Source organism: Pristiophorus japonicus, chromosome 31 (genome assembly GCF_044704955.1).
Source record: "Pristiophorus japonicus isolate sPriJap1 chromosome 31, sPriJap1.hap1, whole genome shotgun sequence".
NCBI classification, from domain to species: domain Eukaryota; kingdom Metazoa; phylum Chordata; class Chondrichthyes; family Pristiophoridae; genus Pristiophorus; species Pristiophorus japonicus.
Window position 1 is genome coordinate 3,263,024 of NC_092007.1, and position 27,073 is coordinate 3,290,096.

General features: G+C 42.5%; 1 pseudogene; it reads left to right on the forward strand.

Annotated features, from left to right (window-relative positions):
• Positions 1 to 429: 429 nt before the first annotated feature.
• On the forward strand, positions 430 to 25,447 carry LOC139240317 (cell adhesion molecule CEACAM6-like; annotated as a pseudogene).
• The last annotated feature ends 1,626 nt before the right edge of the window (positions 25,448 to 27,073 follow it).

Genomic DNA, 27,073 nt, shown 5'->3' on the forward strand with positions numbered 1-27,073 from the left:
AGTAAATGATTCAACTGACTTGTTCTGCACACCAGGAAGAGCGGGTCAGTCACCGAGTGTAACAGGGACTGACGCTGCTCTCTCAGGATGCTGACTCTAACACTTACCGCGGTAACTATTTGCTTATTAATATCTGCGGGTGAGGACCATTTTTTGTTTCATTTCTTTTCGGGATTGTCATAGAAAATCAGACTCAGCAAGAGATAACGTTAGTATCACTTTAGAAATGTATATATTGTGTCTAGTTTGAGTGTTTCTCTCTACTTCTTCCTCAATGTGATTTTCTTCCCTCAGTTGAGCTCCAGGGTCGGATAACTGTGACCGTCGGAGGCAACGCACTATTTTCAGTTCGGCCATCAGCTGGGCTGCAGAGTGGGAGCTGGAACTTCGGGAAGACAGTTATCGGTCAGTGGATCGTTACAAGTGTGGCTCTAACTGGTGACTACAGAACACGGGCTGAGTTATTCCTCCCGGATCGCTCCTGCTGAAGTCAGTGACAGTTTCGGACAGTGGAGAGTACACTGTTAGCATGATTCCAAACACTGGCATTCAAGCAAGTGCAACCATCACTCTGCATGTGCTTGGTGAGTGAGAAGTTTATTTTGGAGGATTATTTGTTCAACAATTACTATTCTATTCGTATGATAATTTAATATATATAAATGAACCACACTAAACTTTACCGCATAAGTCACATATAGTTTGCAATATACCCCGCTGTATAATCATTGGCTTGTTCGGGTGTGTTTTCCGATCGGGGAAATTCAGGTATTACAAATAATGAACAGGTTGGAATTACATTCCGCTGTCAGTTTCAGGTGCCTGCCGAATCGGTGCCGCCCGCCTGCATCAAACCACGCAGACATTGTACTACCAGACCAGAAAGTGTTGGTGCCTCGTCTGGGCTGCGATAAAATATATATATATCCCTTTATCTGCGAGTTGGTTTATAGCGCAGCACGTTTAGTCAGTACACTAAAGTTGTGTAGTGTAAATCTAAAGGAATGGCATTTATATAGCGCCGTTCACGACCATCGGACATCCCAAAGCACTTTTTAGCCAATTAAGTACTTTTTGGAGTTAGTCACTGTTGTAATGTGGAAAACACGCAGCCAATTTGCACGTAGCAAACTCCCACAAACAGCAATGTGATAATGACCAGATAATCTGTTTTTGTGATGTTGATTGAGGGATAAATATTGGCCAGGACATGGGGATAACTCCCCTGTTCTTCGAAATGGTGCCATGGGACCTTTTACGACTACTTGAGATAACAGACGGGGACTCGGTTTAACGTCTCATCTGAAAGACGGCACATCCGATAGTGCAGTGTCGATGACCCTCCATCAGAACTGGAAAAAGTTAGAGATGTAACAGATTTTAAAGCACGTGTAGAGGCAGGGAAAGGAGGGAGGGGAGGAAAGAACAAAAGGGAAGGTCTGTGATAGGATGGAAGGCAGAAGAGATTAATAGACAAAAGGGTTGATGGTGCAAGGCAACATGAGATGGTAATGGGGCAAGTTAAGAAACAAAAGATGAGTCTAGATGAGGTGTAAATGGATATGGCTGAATCATCAACAGCTGCCATGGGGAAAAATTTGGTGCAGAGGTTATGGTCTGAAATTGTTGAACTTGCTGTTGAGTCCAGAAGGCTGTGAAGTGTCTAAATGCTGTTCTGTGAGCTTATGTTGAGCTTTGTTGGAACAGCGTAAGAGGCCGAGGACGGAGAGGTCAGAGTGGGAGTGGGCGGAGAATGAAAGTGACAGGTGACCAGAAGCTCGGGGTCAGGTTAATTTGCTTTTTTGTGTGTGGGTGAACTGTGCCAACCGATAGGTTGGTGTGTAGCCATAGCACATATTGGAAAATTCCTCACCTCAGCCCATGCTTTATCTGACAGGTAATACAACAAACAACATTTATATTCCATCATCCACGTTCTCAGGATGTCCCAAAGCAATTTACAGCCAACAAAGTAATTTTGAAGTGTAGCCATTATAGTAATGCAGGAAATGCAGCAGCCAATTTGCACACAGCAAGCTCCCGCAAACAGCAACGTGATAATGATCAGATCATCTGTTTTAGTGATGTTAGTTTTGGTTGAGGGATGTATATTGGCCAGGACACTAGGGAGAACTCCCTTGTTATTCTTTGGAATAGTGCTGTGCAATGTTCTATTATAATTTTTTTTAATGCCGCGCAGACCCTTTAAATGTCTGCATGGGCCATTCGAAATACTGCGCATGTGCAGTTTTTGCATTGACAAGCTGCTCCACAGGATCACTGGGCTGCTCTGCTTAAAGGGAACATTGGTGACATGGGATCTTTTACGTCCACCTGAGAGGGCAAACAGGGTCTCAGTTTAACGTCTCATCCTGAAGGCAGCACCTCTGACAGTTCAGCACTCCTTCAGCACTGAACTGAAATGTCAGCCTAGATTTTGTGCTCAAGTCTCTGGATTGGGATTTGAACCCATAACCGTCTAACTGAGAAGTGAGAGTGTTACCCATTGAGCCATGGTTGACATAGTCAGGAGCTCAGAAGTGTAAAATCCCTGGCTTTGTCTAGGTTGGTACAGCAGTAAACTTTGAGCCATGCATATTTAAATATTATGGCGTATGAACGAACAATAATATTCTTTTCTGATAGCGCTAATTATCAGAGGAAATGTCTATGACATTGAACTGACTATAGTGGCTGCAAAGTTGCTTGCTTCATCACTTACAAACTTATGTTGGAGTCATGCTATCTACAGGATGCAGGCCTGGTATTTTGTTTTACAGGTTAGCCAGGTATCTCCCATGTATATTAATTTATGCCTTATAAAAATATTAAGACGTGAGGCCTGAATGAGGCAAGGATCAGCATTCAGTTCAGCCTCTGCCATTGCATCGTTCTTTTAGGCTTATTCTGATGAACAATTCTGTGAAGCTCCCTAAATCTGAAAGTAACATGGCAGCCACTGATGATTGCTTCTCCGAGTTTGTTTCACATGTTCGGGAAGTGTATCAAGCTGCAGCGCTTGACAGACCGCATTGTGGCACTGGAGCTGCTCATGCATTCACTCTGCAGCATCCGCGATACTGAAGATGTCGTGAATAGCATATTTAGTGAGTTGGTCACACCCCAGGTCAACGTGGCAGATAAGAAATGGTTGACCATCAGGCAGAGCAGTGGAAGGAAGGTAATGCAGGGATCCCCTGCGTTCATTTCCCTCCAAAATAGATACACCGCTTTTGGTGCTGTTGGGGGGGATGACTCATCAGGGGAGGGCAGAAGCAGCCAGGTTCATGGCAACGTGGGTGGCTCTGCTGCACAGGAGGGCAGGAAAAAGAGTGGGAGAGCTATAGTGGTAGGAGATTCTAATATAAGGGGAACAGGTGTTTTTGAGGCCGCAATCGAGACTCCAGGATGGTATGTTGCCTCCCTGGTGCAAGGGTCAAGGATGTCTTGGAATGGCTGCAGGATATTTTTGAGGGGGAGGGTGAACAGCCAGTTGTCGTGGTGCATATAGGTACCAACGATATAGGTAAACATAGAAAACATAGAAACATAGTAAAAATGGGTGCAGGAGTAGGCCATTCGGCCCTTCTAGCCTGCACCGCCATTCAATGAGTTCATGGCTGAACATGCAACTTCAGTACCCCATTCCTGCTTTCTTGCCATACCCCTTGATCCCCCTAGTAGTAAGGACTTCATCTAACTCCTTTTTAAAAGATGGGATGAGGTCCTACAAGCTGAATTTAGGGTGGTCGGAGTTAAATTAAAAAGTAGGACCTCAAAAGTAGTAATCTCAGGATTGCTGCCAATGCCACGTGCTAGTCAGAGTAGGAATTGCAGGATAGCTAAGATGAATGGCTTGAGGAGTGTTTCAGAAGGGAGGGATTCAAATACCAGGCACATTGAAACCGGTTCTGGGGGAGGTGGGACCAGTACAAACTGGACGGTCTGCACCTCAGCAGGACCGGAACCAATGTCCTAGGGGGAATGATTGCTAGTGCTATTGGGGAGAGGTTAAACTAAAATGGCAGGGGGATGGGATCCTACGCAGGGAGACAGAGGGAAGTAGAATGGGGGCAGAAGCAAAAGATAGAAAGAAGAAAAGTAAATGTGGAGGGCAGAGAAACCCAAGGCAAAAATCATAAAAGGGCTACATTATAGCAAAATTCTAAAGGGGCAAAGTATGCTAATAAAACAAGCCTGAAGGCTCTGTGCCTCAATGCGAGGAGTATTCATAATAAGATGGCGAATTAACTGTGCAGGCAGCAGTTAACGAATATGGTACAAATTGCATCACACAGACATGGCTCCAGGGTGACCAAGGCTGGGAATTCAACATTCAGGGGTATTCAATATTCAGTAAATATAGACAGAAAGGAAAAGGAGGTGGGGTAGCATTGCTGGATAAAGAGGAAATTAACACAATAGTAAGGAAGGACATTAGCTTGGATGAGGTGCAATCTGTATGGGTAGAACTGCAGATTACCAAAGGGTAGAAAACGCTAGTGGGAGTTGTGTACAGACCAGCAAACAGCAGTAGTGAGGCCGGGGACAGCATCAAACAAGAAATTCAGGATGCGTGCAACAAAGGTGCAGCAGTTATCATGGGCGACTTTAATCTACATATAGATTGGGCTAACCAAACTAGTAGCAATACGGTAGAGGAGGTTTTCCTGGAGTGTATTAGGGATGGTTTTCTAGACCAATATAACGAGGAACCAACTAGAGGGCTGGCCATCATAGACTGGTGATGTGTAATGAGAAAGGACTTGTTGTGCGAGGCCCGTTAGGGAAGAGTGGCCATAATATGGTAGAATTCTTTATTAAGATGGAGAGTGACACAGTTAATTCAGAGACTAGGGTCCTGAACTTAAGGAAGGGTAACTTCAATGGTATGAGGCGTGAATTGGCTAGAATAGGCTGATAAATGATAATTAAAGGGTTGACGGTAGATAGGCAATGGCAAACATTTAAAGATCACATGGATGAATTTCAACAATTGTACATCCCTGTCTGGAGTAAAAATAAAACGGGGAAGGTGGCTCAACCATGGCTAACAAGGGAAATTAAAGATAGTGTTAAATTCAAGGAAGATCCATATAAATTGGCCAGAAGAAGCAGCAAACCTGAGGACTGGGAGAGATTTAGAATTCAGCAGAGGAGGACAAAGGGTTTAATTAGCAGGGGGGAAATAGTGTATGAGAGGAAGTTTGCTGGGAACATAAAAATTGACTGCAAAATCTTCTATAAATATGTGAAGAGAAAAAGATTAGTGAAGACAAACATAGGTTCCTTGCAGTCAGAATCAGATGAATTTATAATGGGGAACAAAGAAAAGGCAGACCAGTTGAACAAATACTTTGGTTCTGTCTTCATGAAGGAACACACAAATAATCCTTGGAAATACTAGAGGAGCGAGGGTCTAGTGAGAAGGAGGAACTGAAGGAAATCTTTATTAGTTGGGAAATTGAGTTCGGGAAATTGATGGAATTGAAGGCTGATAAATCCCCAGGGCCTGATAGTCTGCATCCCAGAGTACTTAACGAAGTGGCTCGAGAAATTGTGGATGCATTGGTGATCATTTTCCAACAGTCTATCGACTCTGGGTCAGTGCCTATGGACTGGAGGGTAGGTAATGCACTGCCACTTTTAAAAAAAGGACGGAGAGAGAAAACGGGTAATTATAGACCGGTTAGCCTGACATCAGTAGTGGGGAAAATGTTGGAATCAATTATTAAAGATGAAATAGCAGCGCATTTGGAAAGCAGTGACAGGATCAGTCCAAGTCAGCATGGATTTATGAAAGGGAAATCATGCTTGACAAATCTTCTAGAATTTTTTGAGGATGTAACTTGTAGAGTGGACAAGGGAGAATCAGTGGATGTGGTGTATTTGGACTTTCAAAAGGCTTTTAACAAGGTACCATACAAGAGATTGGTGTGCAAAATTAAAGCACATGGTTTTGGGGGTAATGTACTGACATGGATAGAGAACTGGTTGGCAGACAGGAAGCAGAGAGTTGGGATAAATTGGTCCTTTTCAGAATAGAAACATAGAAAATAGGTGCAGGAGTAGGCCATTCAGCCCTTCGAGCCTGCACCGTCATTCAATGAGTTCAGGGCTGAACATGCAACTTCAGTACCCCATTCCTACTTTCTCGCCATACCCCTTGATCCCCTAGTAGTAAGGACTACATCTAACTCCTTTTTGAATATATTTAGTGAATTGGCCTCAACAACTTTCTGTGGTAGAGAATTCCACAGGTTCATCACTCTCTGGGTGAAGAAGTTTCTCCTCATCTTAGTCCTAAATGGCTTACCCCTTATCCTTAGACTGTGACCCCTGGTTCTGGACTTCCCCAACATTGGGAACATTCTTCCTGCATCTAACCTGTCTAAACCCATCAGAATTTTAAATATTTCTATGAGATCCCCTCTCATTCTTCTGAACTCCAGTGAATACAAGCTCAGTTGATCCAGTCTTTCTTGATATGTCAGTCCCGCCATCCCGGGAATCAGTCTGGTGAACCTTCGCTGCACTTCCTCAATAGCAAGAATGTCCTTCCTCAAGTTAGGAGACCAAAACTGTACACAATACTCCAGTGTGGCCTCACCAAGGCCCTGTGCAACTGTAGTAACACCTCCCTGCCCCTGTACTCAAATCCCCTTGCTATGAAGGCCAACATGCCATTTGCTTTCTTAACCGCCTGCTGTACCTGCATGTCAACCTTCAATGACTGATGTACCATGACACCCAGGTCTCGTTGCACCTCCCCTTTTCCTAATCTGTCACCATTCAGATAATAGTCTGTCTCTCTGTTTTTACAGCCAAAGTGGATAACCTCACATTTATCCACATTATACTTCATCTGCCATGCATTTGCCCACTCACCTAACCTATCCAAGTCACTCTGCAGCCTCATAGCATCCTCCTCGCAGCTCACACTGCCATCCAACTTAGTGTCATCCGCAAATTTGGAGATACTACATTTAATCCCCTCATCTAAATCATTAATGTACAATGTAAACAGCTGGGGCCCCAGCACAGAACCTTGCGGTACCCCACTAGTCACTGCCTGCCATTCTGAAAAGTACCCGTTTACTCCTACTCTTTGCTTCCTATCTGACAACCAGTTCTCAATCCATGTCAGCACACTACCCCCAATCCCATGTGCTTTAACTTTGCACATTAATCTCTTGTGTGGGACCTTGTCGAAAGCCTTCTGAAAGTCCAAATACACCACATCAACTGGTTCTCCCATGTCCACTCTACTGGAAACATCCTCAAAAAATTACAGAAGATTTGTCAGAATTCCATAATTCCAGAAGAATGGCAGGCAGTGACTAGTGAAGTGCCGCAGGGCTCAGTGCTGGGACCCCAGCTATTTACAATATACATCAATGAGGTAGTTGAAGGAATTGAGTGTACTATCTCCAAGTTTGCAGATGACACTAAGCTGGGTGGCGGTGTGAGCTGTGAGGAGAATGCTAAGAGGCTGCCGGGTGATTGGACAGGTTAGGTGAGTGGGCAAATGCATGGCAGATGCAGTATAATGTGGATAAATGTGAGGTTATCAACTTTTGTTGCAAAAACTCAAAGACAGAATATTATCTGAATGGCGGCAGATTAGGAAAAGGGGAGGTGCAACAAGACCTGGGTGTCATGGTACATCAGTCATTAAAATTTGGCATGCAGGTACAGCAGACAGTGAAGAAGACAAATGGTATGTTGACCTTCATAGCTAGGGGATTTGAGTATAGAAGCAGGGAGGTCTTACTGCAGTTGTACAGGGCCTTGGTGAGGCCTCGCCTGGAATATTGCATTCAGTTTTAGTCTCCTAATCTGAGGCAGGATGTTCTTGCTATTGAGGGAGTGCAGCGAAGGTTCACCAGACTGATTCCCGGGATGGCAGGACTGACATATGAGTTGAGACTGGATCGACTGGGCCTGTATTCATTGGGGTTTAGAAGGATGAGAGGAGATCTCATAGAATCATATAAAGTTCTGACGGGACTGGACAGTTTAGATGCAGGAAGAATGTTCCCAATGTTGGGGAAGTCCAGAACCAGGGGGCACAATCTAAGGATAAAGAGTAAGCCATTTAGGACTGAGATGAGGAGAAACTTCTTCACTCAGAGAGTTGTTAACCTGTGGAATACTCTGCCGCAGAGATTTGTTGGTGCCAGTTCATTGGATATATTCAAGAGGGAGTTAGATGGTCCTTACAGCTAAAGGGATCAAGCGGTATGGAGAGAAAGCAGGAAAGGGGTACTGAGGTAAAAGATCAGCCATGATCTTATTGAATGCTGGTGCAGGCTTGAAGGGCCTGTTTCTATGTTTCTATGTACTCACGGCGTATGCGGTCGTAAGTGCCCCACAAGTTCTGGGCTTCCATGCCTGATGCGCATGCACAAAAACCCGGATCTTGCAAGCTGACAAAATTCAGCTTGACCGATCATACAAATCCACAGAAAATGGACATTCGCTGGTGCAGAGTTAGGCTATTTAGGCTACTGCCCAGCGAACAACCTTTTCCCTGGTGGTCCAGTGAGGCTTGGGCCTTTTGCAGACTGCCAGGTCGGCCCAACAATTATGCCCTGGGTTCGGTCAGCTGAAACCATCCCTGGTGGCCCAGTGGATCGAAATTTAAAAAGCACAGAGGCTCTCCCCTTTAAGTGACACACACCAGCCCCAACTACCGCCCCTCAGTTGCTGTCACTGCTGCGTTTTTGCCCTCCAGAAAAAAACAAGAGCCCAATTTCCCAAAGGAGTCGACCTGAACCGCCACTGTGGTAAAAAACGTCGAAACATGCTGAGGGCGCCCCGTTTCAGGCGGGGGGCAAATTGTACCCCCTTTACTCTTATACTCAAATCCTCTTGTAATAAATGTACTTTTAATTGCTTGCTGTACCTGCATCTTAACTTTCAGTGATTCAAACCCATTAAATAAAAGAATCAATCTTCACAATAGTGCAATCATATCACTATAGGCGGTCCCTCGGAATCGAGGAAGTCTTGCTTCCACTCTAAAAATGTGTCCTTAGGTGGCGGAACAGTCCCTGTCACAGGTGGGACAGATCATCGTTGAGGGTAAGGGAGGGTAGGACAGGTTTGCCGTACGCTCTTCCCGCTGCCATCGCTTGATTTCTGCATGCTCTCGGCAATGAGACTCGAGGTGCTCAGCACCCTCTCGGGTGCACTTCCTCCACTTAAGGTGATCTTTGGCCTGGGACTTCCAGGTGTCAATGGGGATGTTGCACTTCATCAGGGAGGCTTTGAGGGTGTGCTTGTAATTTTCCTCTGCTCACCTTTGGCTCTTTTGCCGTGAAGATGGTGCATAACCCAACAATGGAAGACCTCGTTGTTTGCCTTGTGGAAAACCTATCTGTTATTTAGTTCAGAAAGTTTGAGTTTTGATTCGTGGTTTCCTACATTACAACAGTCGCGGCATGGATATAAGGGCAGGGAGGTTATGCTAGATCTGTAAAAAATACTTGTTAGACCACAGCTAGAGTACTGTGTACAGTTCTGGTCATCACATTACAGGAATGATGTGATGGCATTTGAGAGAATACAAATGATATTACAATGATGTTGCTTGGATTGGGGAATTTTAGCTGCAAGGAATGATTGGATAGGTTGGGTTTGTTTTCTTTAGAACAGAGGAGGCTGAGGAGAAATTATTTCACCCAGAGGGAGATGGCCATCTGGAACTCTCTGCCTAAAAGGGTGGTAGAGGCAGAAATCCTCATTGCTTTTAAAAAGTACTTGGATAGGCACTTGAAGTTCCATAACCTACAAGGCTACAGACCAAGAGCTGGAAAGTGGAATTAGGCTGGATAATTGAGGGGTAGGCAAACCCAGAATTATTAGGGCACTGTCTAAATCATCCACTTATTGAACTGACACCATAAACATCTTCAGTTGGCCCCTAAGTGAATGCTTCTTCCAGACACTAGTCCTGGTTCCAAGACATTCCAGCAGCATGTGAAACACCTGCCTTATAGAAGAAGTGATTTTGTAACTTGTCACATTTGAGGAAGTATTGTTCTGGTGGTTACACGTAGCAAGATGGTAAATGTCACCTTGAAGGTTTCTCTCGTCAACATTTCTGTCTGTGTTTTCCTCTGTTTTATTGCAGTCATTATAAATGTACTAATTCTGTGAACTTCCTTTTAGGCTTGCTTGTATTTCAACACTCTAAAACCAAGATGGGGTGTTATTTGGAATGATATAAATTTCTCTGCCAAAAATATTCTTTTAATATCTTTCAAGAAATTCTGTGAGTTTAAGTTCCATTGCAGCAAACTATAATTTTCTAACACTGTTCTTCCATTTTGTAGTTGCACAATATGTAGCAGCATATTTAAATAGCTGTATTTCGATGTACAAAGTACTACTATTTGACATTGTTGCATATCATAATTTTAGTCTTCCATTCACAAGGATGCAACCGTATTCGAATGACATTCCAAGAAACTCAGATATCAATTAATATATTGATTAACTGTAACAAGCTCTTCTACATCATATTATACACATGAATAATAATCTTCTGTATTTTGACAGAGCCTATTTCTCAACCTATCATCTCATCGACACATCCTGTAGAATACAATGATACAGTGGCTCTGACATGTAGTTCTTCAGGTCCAGCAGATTCATATAACTGGCTTAATGGAAATAAAACTTTTAACCCTGGTTGTAGGATTGCTCTAAGTGGAGATAATAAAACCCTCAATGTATCTGGAGTGTTGAGGTCTGATGGAGGATTTGTGTGCCATGCATATAATTCTGTTGATGGAAGAAGCAGTGACCCATATTATCTAAATATTAGCTGTAAGTGTCAAAGAAAATGACTTAATCTTTTATTTGCTTTTTCAATTATTACCAAACCTAGTGAGTTTAGCATGGGGAGGATTGGAAGATAAGAAATCCGAATCAGATATCCAATATGTTCTTTGCAAACAATTTATGGCTGGTATGTTAGATTTTGGGTTTAGAATATATCCAATTCTAATCAATTTTATCATCCGTAGGTTTGGTAATATAAGAGAAAGTTGATTGATGGGGCATATGATATCATGGTATCTGTTCAAAATACTAATTTACATTATGTAATGAGATATATATTCAACTCAATATGTAGATTATATATTACACATTTTGAATGTTTTTCCCTGATTTTGCTGAAAAAATATCAGTCATCTCGCCAGTCATTGTATCATGTGAGAATTGACATAGGATGTGTGAAAGAAAGATTCGATTTCATCATCATCCCCAGTCGGCAATTAATTATTACATTAATTGTTGTACAGTAATTGTAATGCAAAGTCACTAATAATGCCATGTTGTCAAAAACTGTAAAAGGAATTACATTTGTACAAAAGCAAAATACTATAGATGCTGGAAATCTGAAATTAAAACAGAAAATGCTGGAAATAATCAGCAGGTCAGGCAGCATCTGTGGAGAGAGAAACAGAGTTAACAATTCAGTTCTCTGACCTTTGTCAGAAATGACTGTTATCACCACCAATGGCATCAGAACAAGCTGTACTTGTTAAATTGAAACACTTCCTAATTTTACAATTGATATTTAATGTAATTAGAATTAGTGTAAAATCTAAATTGAAAATTGACAGTTTTATCTCAATTCCTACTTCCAAGTCATTGATAAACCATGTGAATAGCAAAGGCCCCAGCATTGATCACATCTCTAAAATTAAAATGCAACGGATTTAGTACAGGGGACATTTGTGCATATGAACATATGAAATAGGAGCAGGAGTCAGCCATACTGCCCCTCCAGCCCGCTCTGCCATTCAATAAGATCATGCCTGATCATCGACCTTAACTGCACTTTCCTGCCCGATCTCTACATCCCTTGATTCCCTTAGTGCCCCAAAATATATTTATCTCAGCCTTGAATATACTCAGAGACTCAGCATCCACAGCCTTCTGCAGCAGAGAATTCCAAAGATTCCTCATCATCTCTGTCTTAAATGGACTACCCCTTATCCTGAGACTGTGCCCCCTAGTTCTAAACACTCCAGCCAGGGGAAACAACCTCTCAGTATATACCCTGTCAATCCCCTTCAGAATCTTGTACATTTCAGTGGGATCAGTTCTCATTATAAACTCCAGAGAATACAGGCCCATTCTATACAATCTCTCATCATAAGCAGCCCTCTCAACCCAGGAATCAATCTAGTAAACCTTTGTTGCACCGCCTTCAAGGCAAGTATATCCTTCCTCAGCTAAGGAGACCAAAAGTGCAGGTGTCGTCTCACCAAGGCCATGTATAATTGTAGCAAGACTTCCTTACGCTGAGGGAGGAAATTTTCCACGTGCACAAATTCTGTCAAAATGTTTGTTTTTTGCGAGTGCTGGTGTACAGAGAAAATATTTTCATAGATATTTCTTTTGTGCATAAACTTTGAAATTTGAGCAATGTTCTAAACAAGTGAAAAATTCTAAATCTAAATCAGACACAGGCTCTATTATTTAAAGGGTAAATACTAATTTTATATCAATTGATACATTTATAATTTTTTGAAAAATTACAATTTATTAATTTATAGGATGGTGGAAAGCCCATTTTAGTCCATCTATCTAGTCCTAAAGCTCAAAAGCATAATACTCTGTTCATTAGCTACATTCCTTGTCTGATTTTATCACCATTGTCTATCCAACTCTTAAATTTACTGATGTTCTCAGTCTCCATCACCTCCCTGGGCAGGACATTACAAAGATTCATCACCCTCTGTGTGAAGTTGTTGTATCGGCTATAAACTTTCACCTTTCCTCTTCTGAGTTTCATCCTATGCCCCCTTGTTGACCTTGATGGCCTCAGGGTTCAACTTGTTCATACTAGGATCTGGAATACCTCAATAAGATACCTTCTCGATCTAATGATGTCTAGTTTAAACAAACTCAGTTTCTGTACTTCCTTCTTATAGTATTAGTATCTGAAGGCAGATATCAGGGAGGTAGGACTTGGCCACAACTTTCCCAGTGCCATGATGTTCTTCTTGTAATCTGATGAATATAATTGCACACAGTAATTAAGGTAGCGATTAACAAAATCCTGTCTCGGCTCCATATCTCATCTTGCGATTGACATTATATTCTATGCACTTCTCAACCCAACGCCCCATTTGCCTCATTTATTAATGCCACACACTGATGGTGCCATTGATCTGTCCATCAATACCATCAAATTATTTTCTGTTGCTTTATCATGCAGACTAACACAATTTAGATTATAATTATAATGTTTATTCTTCCCAAGTTTCATTATTTTGCAATTGTTAACAATTTCATTTGCATTTCTCAGCCCAACTTCCTAATTGGTTTAAAATGCTCTGCACCTGATTGGCTTACCTTTAGTTACTGGACTAGTTTTGATCGCCTGGATGGGTCGGAGAGGAATTTTCCCAGATTTTTTCTTCCTAAATTGGCCTGGGATTTATCTGGTTTTTGCCTCTCCCAGGAGAGCACATGGCTCCGGTTGGGGAAGAATAACATCGTGGCTGATCTGATCTTGGCCTCAAAACCACTTCCCTGCCTGCTCCCCATAATCCTTGACTTCCTTATCGTTCAAAAATCTGTCTATCTCCACGTTAAATATATTCAATGACCCAGGGGCCGAAATTGATGGCCTTACCGCCCACTGCCACCGACTGCTACTGAGATCCTCCAACATTCCTCTCCGGGTTGCGCCCAGTGCCAGTTTGCACTTGGGCTGGAGCGTAAGGGGGGGATAACCGCCAGGAACCGCCCGCTGACATCAGTGGATGGCCGAGTGGTACAAGTGAACTCCCTCCCGCTGAGATGTCATATTGGTGTGGGTGGGAATCGGCTCCAGCAGGGGGAAGGACCGCTGTGAGGGGGCTGGTCTAACCCCCAAGGTAGGTTTAAAAAACTGAAAAAAAAATGTGTTAAATTTTTAATACATTTTTTTTCACAGCGACTTAATGGGTTTCCCTGAAGTTATTCCAGGTTATTTTTTTTTTCCAATCATTTTACTTGAACATCTTCGACCCTCCGTGGGCCCGACTCCGTCCTCGGTGGCACTTCAGCTGCAAGAGCCTTTGCCACCGCGATTGGGAGCTCCCGCCCAGTTTGACAGCGCACCTCGCTCATTTGCCGCCGGTCCAACTTTGAAATTATTTTTCATCAATGTGCCGCCCAAAATCCCACCCGGTTTCTCGATGGCCATCGCCGGCCTTTTGGGTGGCACTTGGACAGGACTTGGCCTTCACCAAGTTCGGCCCCCCAGTCTCCACAGCTCTCTGGGGTAAAGAATTCCAAAGATTCATGACCATCTGAGTGAAGAATTTCCTTCTCACTTCATTTGTAAATGGGTAACCCCTTATTCTGAAACTATGCCCCCTAGTTCTATATTCCACCCAGGAGTGGAAACATCCTCTCTGCATCTAACTTGTCGAGCCCCCTTAGAATCTTATACATTTCAATAAGATTGCCTCTCATTCTTCTAAAGTCCACTGAGTATAGACCCAAACTGCTCAACTTTTCTTCATATGTCAACCCCTTCATCTCAGGAATCAACCTCGTGAACCTTCTCTGAACTGCCTCCAGGAGACCAGAACTGTACACAGTACTCCAGGTATGGTCTCACAAACAACTTGTACAGTTGTAGCAGGGCATCCCTACTTTTATACTCCAACCCCCTTTCAATAAATGCCAACATTCTATTTGCCTTCCAAATTATTTGCTGTACCTGCATGCTAACTTTTTGTGTTTCAGGTACAAGGACCCGCAGATCCCTTTGTACCACAGCAATAATCTCTCCCATTTAAATAATACATTGTTTTTTTTTATTTTTGTTATCAAAGTGGATAAATTCACATTTTCCCACGTCCACCAAATGTTTGCCCATTCACTTAGCCTATCTATATCCCTTTGCAAATTCCTTGCATCCTCCTCATAACTTGCTTTCCGACCTATCTTTGTATCATCAGCAAATCTGGCTACATTACACGCAGTCCTCTCATTCAAGTCATTAATATACATTGTAACTAGTTGAGGCCCCAGCACTGATCCCTGTGGCACACAACTAGTTACAGTTTGCCAACCTGAAAATTACCCAATTAAACCGGCTCTCTGTTTTCTGTTAGTTAGCCAATTCTCTATCCATGTTGATATATAACCCCCAACCCCATGATCTCTTATCTTGTGCAGTACCTAATTGAATGTCTTCTGTAAATCCAAATACACCACATCTGCTGGTTCCACCTTATCCACCCTGCTCGTTACATCCTCAAAGAACTCCAGCAAATTTGTTAAACATGATTTCCCTTTCATAAAACCATGCTGACTCTGCTTGACAGTATTATGATTTTCTAAATGTCCTGCTATTACTTCTTTAATACAATGGACAGCAGCATTTTCCCATTGATAGATATTAGGATAACAGATCTATAGTTTCCTGCTTTTAGACTGCCTTCTTTTTTAAATAGAGGTGTTGCATTTGCAGCTTTCCAATCTTCTGGGACGTCCCCAGAATCCAGGGAACATTGGTAAATTACAACCAATGCATCCACTATCCATGCCGCTACTTCTCTTATGACCCTAGGATGCAAGCCATCAGGTGCAGGGGATTTTAGTCTTCTTATCGTACTGAGTGATCCTCCTTAGTGATTGTGATTGTGTTAAGTTCCTCCCCCCCCCCCAAAGCCCCTTGACTGTACACTGTTGGGATATTGTTTGTGTCCTCTACAGTAAAGACTGATACAAAATATTTGTTCAGAGTTTCTGCCATCTCCATTACTAATTCCCCATTCTCGTTCTCTAAGGGACCAACATTTACTTTAGCCACTCTTTTCCTTTGTATATACCAATAGAGACTCTTGCTATTTTTTTATTTTTTGTGCTAGTTTACTTTCATAATCTATCTTACCTTTCTTAATCATTTTGTTAGGCATTCTTTGCTGGCTTTTAAAAGCTTCCCAATCTTCTGTCATCCCACTAGTTTTGGCCACTTTGTATGCCCTTGTTTTTATATGGATACCGTTGTTTATTTCTTTAGTTAGCCATGGATGGCTATCTTTTCTTTTACACCCTTTTCTCCTCACTGGAATATATTTATCTTGAGAGTTGTGAAATATATCCGTAAATGTACGTCACTGTTCGTCAACCGTTCTACACTTTAATCTATTTTCCCAGTCCACTTTAGCACATCTGCCCTCATACTGTAAAGTCCTGTCCCCTCAGTACAGATTCACATGAGGCATATAGTGAAGTCAAGGTCACTCTGGACCTGGACCTTTATTTCACAGCTCTGCAAGGCTGCACTTGCCTGAGACCTGTCCTTATATACCTGTCTCTTGCAAGTGCACCCCTGGTGGTAAGGTATGCTGGTGGTTACAGATCATATCTTATTACAGTCATGTATAGCATGTTAGGATACAGCTATATATAATAATGTAAGATACATGACACATACCTTCATAGTCTCTTTATTTAAGCTTAGTACACTGGTTTAAGATCCAACTTTCTCACCCTCCATCTGAATTTGAAATTTAACCATGCTTTGATCACTCATTCCAAGCGGATCCTTTATTATTCCTGTCTCAATACACAGGACCAGATCCAAGATAGCCTGCCCCCTGGTCGGTTCCGTTACATACTGCTCAAGGAACCCATCCCTTATGCATCAATTTACAATTATAATTGCTGATCTTCAATGGCAGAAGCATCAAGTCTACTTGTAATCCTATATTTGATTTAACTGCAATTTTCAGCGACATTCACACAGTGCATATGTCACCCATTTCCTTCCTTCCTACATCAGTACTTTACACTTTATTTTTATATCCCCATCAAAAACAAAGGTTCACCAGACTGATTCCCGGGATGGCGGGACTGACCTATCAAGAAAGACTGGATCAACTGGGCTTGTATTCACTGGAGTTCAGAAGAGTTCACTTTAGTAAGGATGTGAAGATCTTGGAGAGGTTGCTGAGAAGATTAACATAGAAACATAGAAAATAGGTGCAGGAGTAGGCCATTCGGCCCTTCTAGCCTGCACCGCCATTCAATGAGTTCATGGCTGAACATGCAACTTCAGTATCGCATTCCTGCTTTCTCGCCATACCCCTTGATCCCCCTAGTAGTAAGGACTTCATCTAACTCCTTTTTGAATATACTTAGTGAATTGGCCTCAACAACTTTCTGGGGTAGAGAATTCCACAGGTTCACCACTCTCTGGGTGAAGAAGTTTCTCCTCATCTCGGTCCTAAATGGCTTACCCCTTATCCTTAGACTGTGACCCCTGGTTCTGGACTTCCCCAACATTGGGAACATTCTTCCTGCATCTAACTTGTCTAAACCCATCAGAATTTTAAACGTTTCTATGAGGTCCCCTCTCATTCTTCTGAACTCCAGTGAATACAAGCCCAGTTGATCCAGTCTTTCTTGATAGGTCAGTCCCGCCATCCCGGGAATCAGTCTGGTGAACCTTTGCTGCACTCCCTCAATAGCAAGAATGTCCTTTCTCAGGTTAGGATTGACCAGAACAATACCAGGGATGAGTGACTTCAGTTATGTGGAGAGACTGGAGAAGTTGAGCTGTTCTCCTTCGGGCAGAGAAGGTTAAGATGAGGTTTAACAGAGGTTTCAAAATGATTTGGGGCTTTGATAGAGTAGATAGGGAGAAACTCTTTCCACTGGCAGGAGAGGTGGTAACCAGAGGACACAGATTTAAGATAATTGCCAAAAGAACCGGGGCAAACTGAGAATGTTTTTGTTTTACACAGCGAGGAGTTATGATCAGGAATGAATTGCCTTAAAGGGTGGTGGATGCAGATTCAACAGTAATTATAAGAAGGCAAACCAATATATACTTGAAAGAGAAATAATTGTAGGACTATGGTGAAAGAGCAGGGGAATGGGACTAATTGGATAGCTCTTTCCCAGGCATGATGGGCCGAATGGCCTCCTTCTATGCTGTATGGTTCTATAAGTATCAGCTTCCATTTTTCTATGTTTCATCCAGGTTCTTAGGGAGCGACATTGCCCTGCGCCCCGATTAGGGGCAGTGAGCATCTAGGGCTGGGACGTTCTGCGCCCGTCGCAGAAATCCTGGCCCCCTCCGCTGAATTCGGTGTACTGCCCTCAAAGGTAGTGGAGTTCTATCTCACATGCTCTACTTGCTTTGGGGGCAGTTACCAAGGCATTACTGGGGTGATGAGGGAAGATTAAAGGGGAGGGCTGCTGAGCACTCTGCAAGGCCTCTGATCGCCTCCATTAGGCCAACAGGGCAGGCTGGGACCTGGCCTGCAGCCCAGCACTCAAAACCGAGTGCCGGACAGCACCATAGTGGCCCAGACCACGCTAGGGCCATTATCATAGAGCTGACCTGAGAGTCCATAGTCAAAATAAGATGGCAACCCGGGGCGCTGTCGCTCTCCCCTTTAAGGAGCGCTCTGAGAGCGGATGTCGGCCAGCCTCACAGTATGTGGAGCAATTTCCCCCGCAGGACGCTAAACGATCGGCGCGGGGAGGTGATGGCTCACTGCGCACACTGATGACCTCATCGCCATAGCGCAGTGGCCCGAGGCACTAACTGTGGGGTGCTAACTGCGGGGCACGGCGCTGGCATGGCAATGCCTGCACAAACTCCCGGACAATTTCCTGGAGGGGATAGCGCCCCCCTCCGCCCCATTAGCGCCCCCCAGCGGCACTAACTGGGCTTTACAAAATGGGCAATTTCGCCCCCTTACTCTTTCCCCAAACCTGCCTTGGAATCTCACATCTTTGAGCTAAGTCAATAGTCTTTTGTGTGGAACTTTACGAAATGCCATTTGCAAGCCTGAGAACACATGTGTTTTGCCTTTTCATAGTCGACTTCACATGTAGCTTCCTCAATGTTAAGGAGTATGGCCAGGCAGCATTTTACCCCTTCTGAATTCATGATGACTGTTGTTTGCGCCTTTATTATTTACAAATAATGACATTTTTTCTGATAATTCGATTTTGTACATGGCGCTAAAGTTGACTATGCTTTGACTGCTCCTGACAGCCACCAAGTTAAGCAGATTGTTAAATCTATGGTGTATTTTTTCAAGTAAGTCACAAGCAGAATAGATACAGACTTTGATTAATTACGACAAATATACTTCACCTCCATTCAGATTTCAGAAATTAAATAGTGAGACACCAAATTATGCTGAAATAATAATTTACAAACATCTGGGGATGAAATTTGACTTCAATTGCAGGAAAGATGTGATTGCACTAGAGAGGGTGCAGAGGAGATTTACGAGGATGTTGCCTGGACAGGAGAATTTTAGCCATGAGGAAATATTGGATAGGCTGGGATTGTTTTCTTTGGAACAGAGGAGGCTGAGGGGAGATTTAATTAAGGTGCATAAAGTCATGAGGGACCGAGACAGAGTGGATATGAAGGTCCTAAAGATTTTCACCCAAAGGGTAGTGGGGTTCTAAAACTCACTGTCTGAAAGAATGGTAGAGGCAGAAACCCTCATCACATTTAAACAGTACTTTGATGTGTATTTAAAGAGCCGTACCCTACAGGATTACGGACCTAGTGCTGGGAAGTGGGATTAGTCAGGTGTAGCTCTTTTTCGACTGGCACGGACATGATGGACCGAATGGCCTCCTTCTGTGTCGTAATTTTTCTGTGATTCTATGATTCAATGGAACTGCATCTTGGACGAAGCGAATAAGTGGTGACAGATTTACATCCCAGTCCAACTCGAATCTCACCTCCTTGATACTTTCGTGTGAATTTACTTAATTGCCATTTTGGTATAACCTGGCAGGACTATTAAACTTCTCCAAACTGAAATGATTTCTTAAAATCATGAGGCATCATCTCGGATCTTCACGTTTCCAGAGATAAACCTGTAAACCTTGTTAGAATGAGCAAGGATTCAGTAGTTAGGTTACAAGTTTGTGCCCAATTTTTGCGATTATCAATTTGTCTCTGTACTTACCGAAAGACATAACTTGTTAATATTTACCCAGTGACTGGCTCAGTTTACATAATGTATAAATGCATAGATACAAATAAATAAAGGACCAGATTTTTCGCGGCCTATTTCTGCGTACTCACGGCGTAAGCAGTCGTAAGTGCCCCGCAAGTTCCGGGCTTCCGCGTGCGATGCACATGCATGAAAACCCGAATCTTGCAAGCTGCCAAAATTCAGCTTGACAGATCATACAAATCCGCAGGAAATGGACATTTGCTGGCGCTGGCTTAGGCTATTTAGGCTACTGCGCAGTGAACCATCTTTGAGCTGGTGGTCCAGTGAGGCTTGGGCCTTTTGCAGACTGCCAGGTCGGCCCTACAATTATGCCCCCAGGTCCATGGGGCACGAAAGGGTTTTTGCTCGCGTGTGGTGGCCAGACTGCTGCCCTCCGGAATTGCACCCGGGGTTGCGAGTGCAAATTGGCCATAGCGCCGTGCCCCACGAATATAGCACCGGCGCATTGCAGCAACCCCTTTGCACCTCGCAGAGGAAATTACCCCATGGGATGCAAGGTTGGCATGGGGTGATGCCACCGATGATGGCTGGGGCACCCCGGCCACCCTTCATCATCATAGCCAGACCCTCGAAATGAGGATGACTTGTTTCCACACCAAAAAAGGATGCGTTCACAGGTGTTTCAATGAAGATCCTAATATTCCAGGTCCAAAACTACATCCTGAAGGGTGGAAGATGCCTGTGCGTGGATTTTTTTAACATGTGCTGACTGTTGCACACCAGCCACCACACGGGCTTGACCGAGCTAGGTCTTGTTCCAGCGGCAAGGATTACCCAAGGTGACTGGAGACCTGCTCTGCTGCATGGACCTACTGCGCACACATATCGGAGTGTGGGCTGGCCTGTGCTGCCCCTGGGCTCTCGCCTCTTCGGACCCCAAACTCACGCCTCTCCTGGACCCTGATACCCTGATCACATTCCTCCACAATCTCTCGCCACTCCTGCGCCCCGACCTCGCCACTCCTGTTGTGTCTGCTCACTCTCCAATCACCGACCTGGACCTTGATGACATCTCTCTTCGCTGCCGTCGCCCTCCTGCACCAGCTCACGCTGTACCTTGTAGTGGTACGCCACCACACTGCCCATAGCCGCTGCTCGATGCTCCATTTATGGCCCTGACCTGCCAATGATGGTCTCCCAGCTGCCCTTATTGGGAAGGTGGTAGCGTGGCGGCTGCCATCTTTTTTCTGTCGGCTATCTATTCAGTCGGCCCAACAATGGCAGCCACCAGTGCGGCCAGGCTGCCAACATATATCTTGGCACCCCCTCTGGTGACCCAGTGGGTGCCACGAAATTGGCTGCAGAGTTCACAATGGTTCTCCCCTTTAAGAGAAGGGGAGGGACTTTGTGACATGTCAGTCTGATGTGGCATGTCCGTGTCACGTTGAAGTGCTGAGTGTGGCGCAGAATGTCGTGGCCCACGAGCACATGCAAATGCCCTGCGACCGCCCCATTACCGGCACACAACATTTTTTGGTTCTAAGAGCCCAATTCCGGAACAGTTAGCGGCCCATCTCGCCGGGCGCTAAATTTTCTTTTAATTTGAATTGTGTGTCACAAAACTGGGTGTATGGCAGTTTCGCTCCCAGAATATGATACCAATGCCATGACTGTTTACCATCTGTACATTCTTAGCTTAATTATTTAATCGGAATTTTTGTCATTCCATAAAACGAATGGTGTATTTCACACTATTGTGTGGTCTGTACTTCTCCTGATAAGGGTATAGATGTGATCAATAAAATTACACTACTATGAGACAAAAATTAAATGTCACCACAGATATTGCAGAAACCAACAACATAATTAGTTTGAATGGGGGAGGGGGGCATTGTCTACTATAGATGCTGCCTAGACACCAGAACCAGTAAACTCAAAACAAATTATACAAATTCCCTAGAATTTGGAAGGTTAAGGAATGATCTGATCGAAGTTCTCAAGATATTAAGGGGATCAGATAGGATAGATAGAGAGGATTATTTCCACTGGTTGGGGATTCTAGACTAGGGGCGTAGTCTAAAAATTGGAGCCAGACCTTTCCGGATGAAATTAGGAAACAATTCTACACACAAAGGGTGGTAGAAGTTTGGAACTCTCTTTCACAAATGGCAACTGATGCTCGATCAATTGTTCATTTTAAATCGGAAATTGATAGCTTTTTGTTAGCCAAAGGTAGTGAGGGATATGGGCCAAAGGGGGTATATATAGTTTGGTCACAGATCAGCCATGATCTTACTGAATGGTGGAACAGGCTCGAGGAACTGAATGACCTCCTCCTGTTCCTATGTTCCTATTTTTACAAAGATGCCTCTAAAAACCAAGTTGCTCCCAAAGTGTGGCAGTATCTTTAGCCTTCTACAGAACTCTTCCTATTCTTCAATATTTTTCTCTGTATTCCTCAACCTCATTTATCATCATTTCACATGTTATTTATGTCTTTTTTAACCGAAAAGACAATTTAAATGCTTCAGTGGCTCCCATAAATGCAGATTTTATAGTTACCCATATGTCAGATCAGATCTAGTTTGTCTGGTTTCTAATTGAACATTTGATCGAATTGGAATTAAAAGTCATAAAAGGAAGACGATTAATTGAAGTTGACGAGTTTACGACCAGAGAATTGGATGTAAAAAATGATGTAACCCCGTTTCCTTTTTAATTGTATTTACAGAAGGAGTTTCTAAAGACACTGTATCGGCCAACAATTCAAACCCAGTAGAAAACATGGATACCATTTTACTGACTTGTCACACTTCGGGCTTTGTACAGTCACGGATTTGGTTTAAGAATAACTGAGCTATTCAGGATAATGACAGAATATTAACATCTCCGGATCCTGTTACACTAACTATAATCAGTGTTAACAGAAATGATTCAGGAACATATAAATGTAAGGCAAGCAATGATTTTAGCAGCGACTCCGGAGATACCATCCTGCAAATAAATTGTAAGTACGCAGGGAGCTCAAAAGCATGAATTTGTATTTAATATTAGTGATTAGTTTAGTTATACAAAACCCACATTTTCTTGAATTTTTTGTAGATGGACCAAATAAAGAGTGTGTCTTTATTACACACTCCCAGGGCCAGTTTGGGTGGAGCTGGGGGAATCTCTTACATTTCACTGTTCCGCCCAATTAGTTCCAGATGGTCAATATGAATGGTACAATGGGAGCAGTCTGTTAAACAAAGGACAAGCTTACAACATTGCCTCAATAAGTTCGAATCATGGTGGGAATTATACTTGTCAGGTTGATAACACAATAACCAAAAAAGGCAGAAATGCTTCCATACAGGTAATTGTAAAGGATAAGTACATGCTTCACTATATATTTCACTAAGATCTTTTTAACAGAATTATAACTCTGCATGTGTTTTATTTTATGAATCTATCCTGTTCTTTCCAAATAAGTAATAAAAAATTGCACTTAAGATTTTCATAATGAAATATCAAAACTGTAAGACCATTGAAGTTGGATAAGTCCTGAAGACAATACATATAACACGAGGAATTTACTTCTTGGACATGCACTTGTTAATTTAATTTCTCCATCTACAGCTATAGCAACAGAAAAACCTTGGTAGACTTGTTATCTAGCTCCCTATTTGGTGTTATGATTGAATTAGAGTTGGTAGCCACTTACTTTCTAGTTTCTAATAATCCTTTGCATGAACAATAGGTTATCATCTGCCTTCTATTATAATGCTCAGATTTATGCACAATTTACTGGTTTATTGACCAGTGACCACAGTCTTTCCCCAGCTAGAATCCTTTCACAATTTGGAGCTGTTCTATTGTATCTTATCATAAACTTCGCCATTGCACTAAAAATGATCTAGTTTTTGCGTCCTGGTCTCATTCATATCCTCTCATCGCTCGCATTCCTCGTGAAACCCCAAACTAGAAACCTGACGAATGTGTTGTGCTGACTCATCATCACCTCCTCAATTTTTGTATTCAAGACACTTATATGCACAAAACTTAGAATCATATTTGTCCCTTTTGCGGAGTTTCCAGTTGCACTACGTTCGCGGAGTTTCCAGTTGAAACCCTGCTTTTAAATATCGTGCAATGGTAACCCAACATCACTCAATTCCTGCATCCCATATAGAATCTACCATTTAGCTACGATTTTCCTTTCAGTTATTGGGATGGATAATCAGGAATGGTATATAATGGGCGGTTGCTCCACAATCACCATTTTTAGCAGAGGCTAACTAGATGCGTATGGTGGAATCAACCGCATAGGAACTGAACCAGCTTGTCGGTCATGGAGTTCCCGAGAGTTATATTTGAAAGGGAGAATATTAGATGTGTAGGATTCAACTATTGACCCGTTTTATTCGTTGTAACCACTCAAATTTGGAAACAGTCAAAAATTATGACAATAAGATCTGAACTATGTATTTATCTTACCATTCCAGTTTGCTAGCGTAGTGCAATTGTATCTGGTGTGTCAATATTACCGTTCATTATTTGCTCTGATTTCGTTTTTCAGATCAAACCAGTCGGGACAATAATATGAGCAGTGGCGCCATAGCAGGGATAGTGATTGCTATAATTCTTACTGTGGGTTTGATCAGTGGGATCAGTGCATGGTCGGTCAAAAGAAAAGCCGGCGGGTAAATATAGTATTCACATTTTATCTGCACATTTAATAGTTTCGTCCAAAGCCCGGTGGATTGACTTTAAGTAGGTTAGTAAAACGTGATCCCAAATATTTGTATATCACAAATGTTTGTAGTTGAAGGCATGTTTCCACAGTAAATATGAATTGCTGTTTCTGGATTTATACCAATCTCTATAAACTCCTCACACTGTAATTACACCCTCCCTCGACTGGTGGTGCTCCAGTGCCTCAGCTTTGCGTCTCCCAATTCCTGAAGCTGTCGTGCAGAGAAACTTCTAGGTTTCTGCCAAAAATTAATCTGCTTCAAAATAGCCCTACATTTTGATATTTGACTATAAACAATAATATACATCCTAGCTTAAAAATAAGGACATAATGTAGGGTTTCATACTGGTAACCTGAATAATATCTCCATCTCCTGATCCAATTATTTGCTCTAACACTCTTCACTCGAAATCCTGACTCCTGACGTGGAGAGCAACTAGTGTTCATGAAATGTTATGCTCCCCGTCAGAAATAAAAACAGTTTTCATTAATAATTGGCCATGAATCAATATAATTTCTGTTGCAGATCCTGTTTAATGAACTATTGCAATAACATATACTGCTGAAAAGTTCACGTTTTGTGCATTGTGCAACATTTATTTAGGTGTAGCGGACAAGCGCAGGGGTAAAATGATGTGAACGTTAGTTCAACAGTTAACGGTAAGTGAAATACTTGAGTATTTCCAGGCTGCTGTGCAAATGCAGGTTGTAACAGTTCTTCTTGATTTGAAATTAACTTAACTAACCATATATCATACAGATTTTGAAGCTTTATCTTGGCACCTGAATGAACAGTAGCTAAACGAAGACTTGGATTTATATAGCGCCTTTCACAACCACTGAACTTCTCAAAGTGATTTACAACCAATGATGTACATTTGGAGTGCAGTCACTGTTGTAATGAGGGAAATATTCAGGCAACAATACCCGTTTTATGCTTTGCAGACAATGTAATTGCTTAATGCTAGTTTGGACAAAAGGATTACATAGAATTGCATAGAGCATATAGCACAAAAATAGTCTGTGCTCGCGGTTGTGCTCGACTTGAGCTTTCTCCCATTCTTCCTCATCTGACTCTATCAGCATAACTCTCCATTCCCCGGCCTTTCACATGCTTCCTCTTAGATGCAGTAAGCACGTGTTTAGCCCAGTGTTCTGTTTAACATACCTTTTCAACACAAGACAAAGATGCGAATGGTGAAAGGAAACAAACCTTTAATTAAATTACAACTTAATGAAAATCCATTTACTTTGATAAGGTCCAATCTCTGTTTCTCTATCCATTTCCCTGTGATGGTCTCAGCATGCAGAGACTTGTGCAGTCCTTGTATCAGCTCAGGGGCTGGTAGATTTTTACAGAGATACAGAATGGACAAGGAGATGGAAACTTTCCTGAAGCTAAAATATTTATTTTGTTTACTAATTGGGTGCTCGACTAACACTCAAATTATGAAGAATTGGGGTAAGTTTGCCACTCTAGCGTAGCGTAAAAGTGGTGCTATCTGGATTTATATGGAGAAATGTAAAACAGGCTTCCAACTCGCTATCTTTCATTTTACTTCATCTATGCAAGTCTAAATTATTCCCAATGTTTAGTAGTCTCCCCTACATTTCATTCATTGTTCAATTCTGTTCCAGCTGCACCCTTTTATCGTAAAATAGAATTTATGATTCAACAGCGTTTAATTTGATAAACAGAGAATCCACTGAAAAATCTGTACCAGAAAGGAAATCCAACAAAGCTGCAATTTCTTATCATGTAAATCGATTGTTCTGTGTAATTCCATTGGAATCTACAATGGTTCATTGATTTAGGATGGATTTTCGGCTTCGCATTGCGAGTGGAGGAGATTTACAAGAATTATACCAATGATGGGGAACTTCAGTTCTGCAGAGAGACTGGAGAAGCTGAAGCAGAGAAGCTGATGTGGAGATTTAAGAGGTGTTCAAAAAAGTGAAATACTTTGATAGAGTAAATAGGGAGAGACTATTTCCAGTGTTAGAAGTAACCAGAGGACACAGATTCAAGGTAATTGTCAAAAGAGACAGATACTTGATGAGGAGATATTTATTCATGCACTGAGCTGTTATGATGTAGATTGCACAGACTGAAATGCTGCTGGAATCAGATTCAACTTTCGAAAGGGAATTCGATAAACACTTGATAGGGAAAAAATTGCCGGAGCAATAGATAAACAGGGCAGGAATCCAGATTAATTAGATAGCTCTTTATTGGATAATTAATACAGGAGATGAAAGATAACCAGGCTCGAGACCTGTCAGCTTAACATCGGTGGTAGGAAAATGAATAGAATTCTGACGAAAGGAGAAAATAGAAGAACATCTAGAAACCAAAAATATATTCATG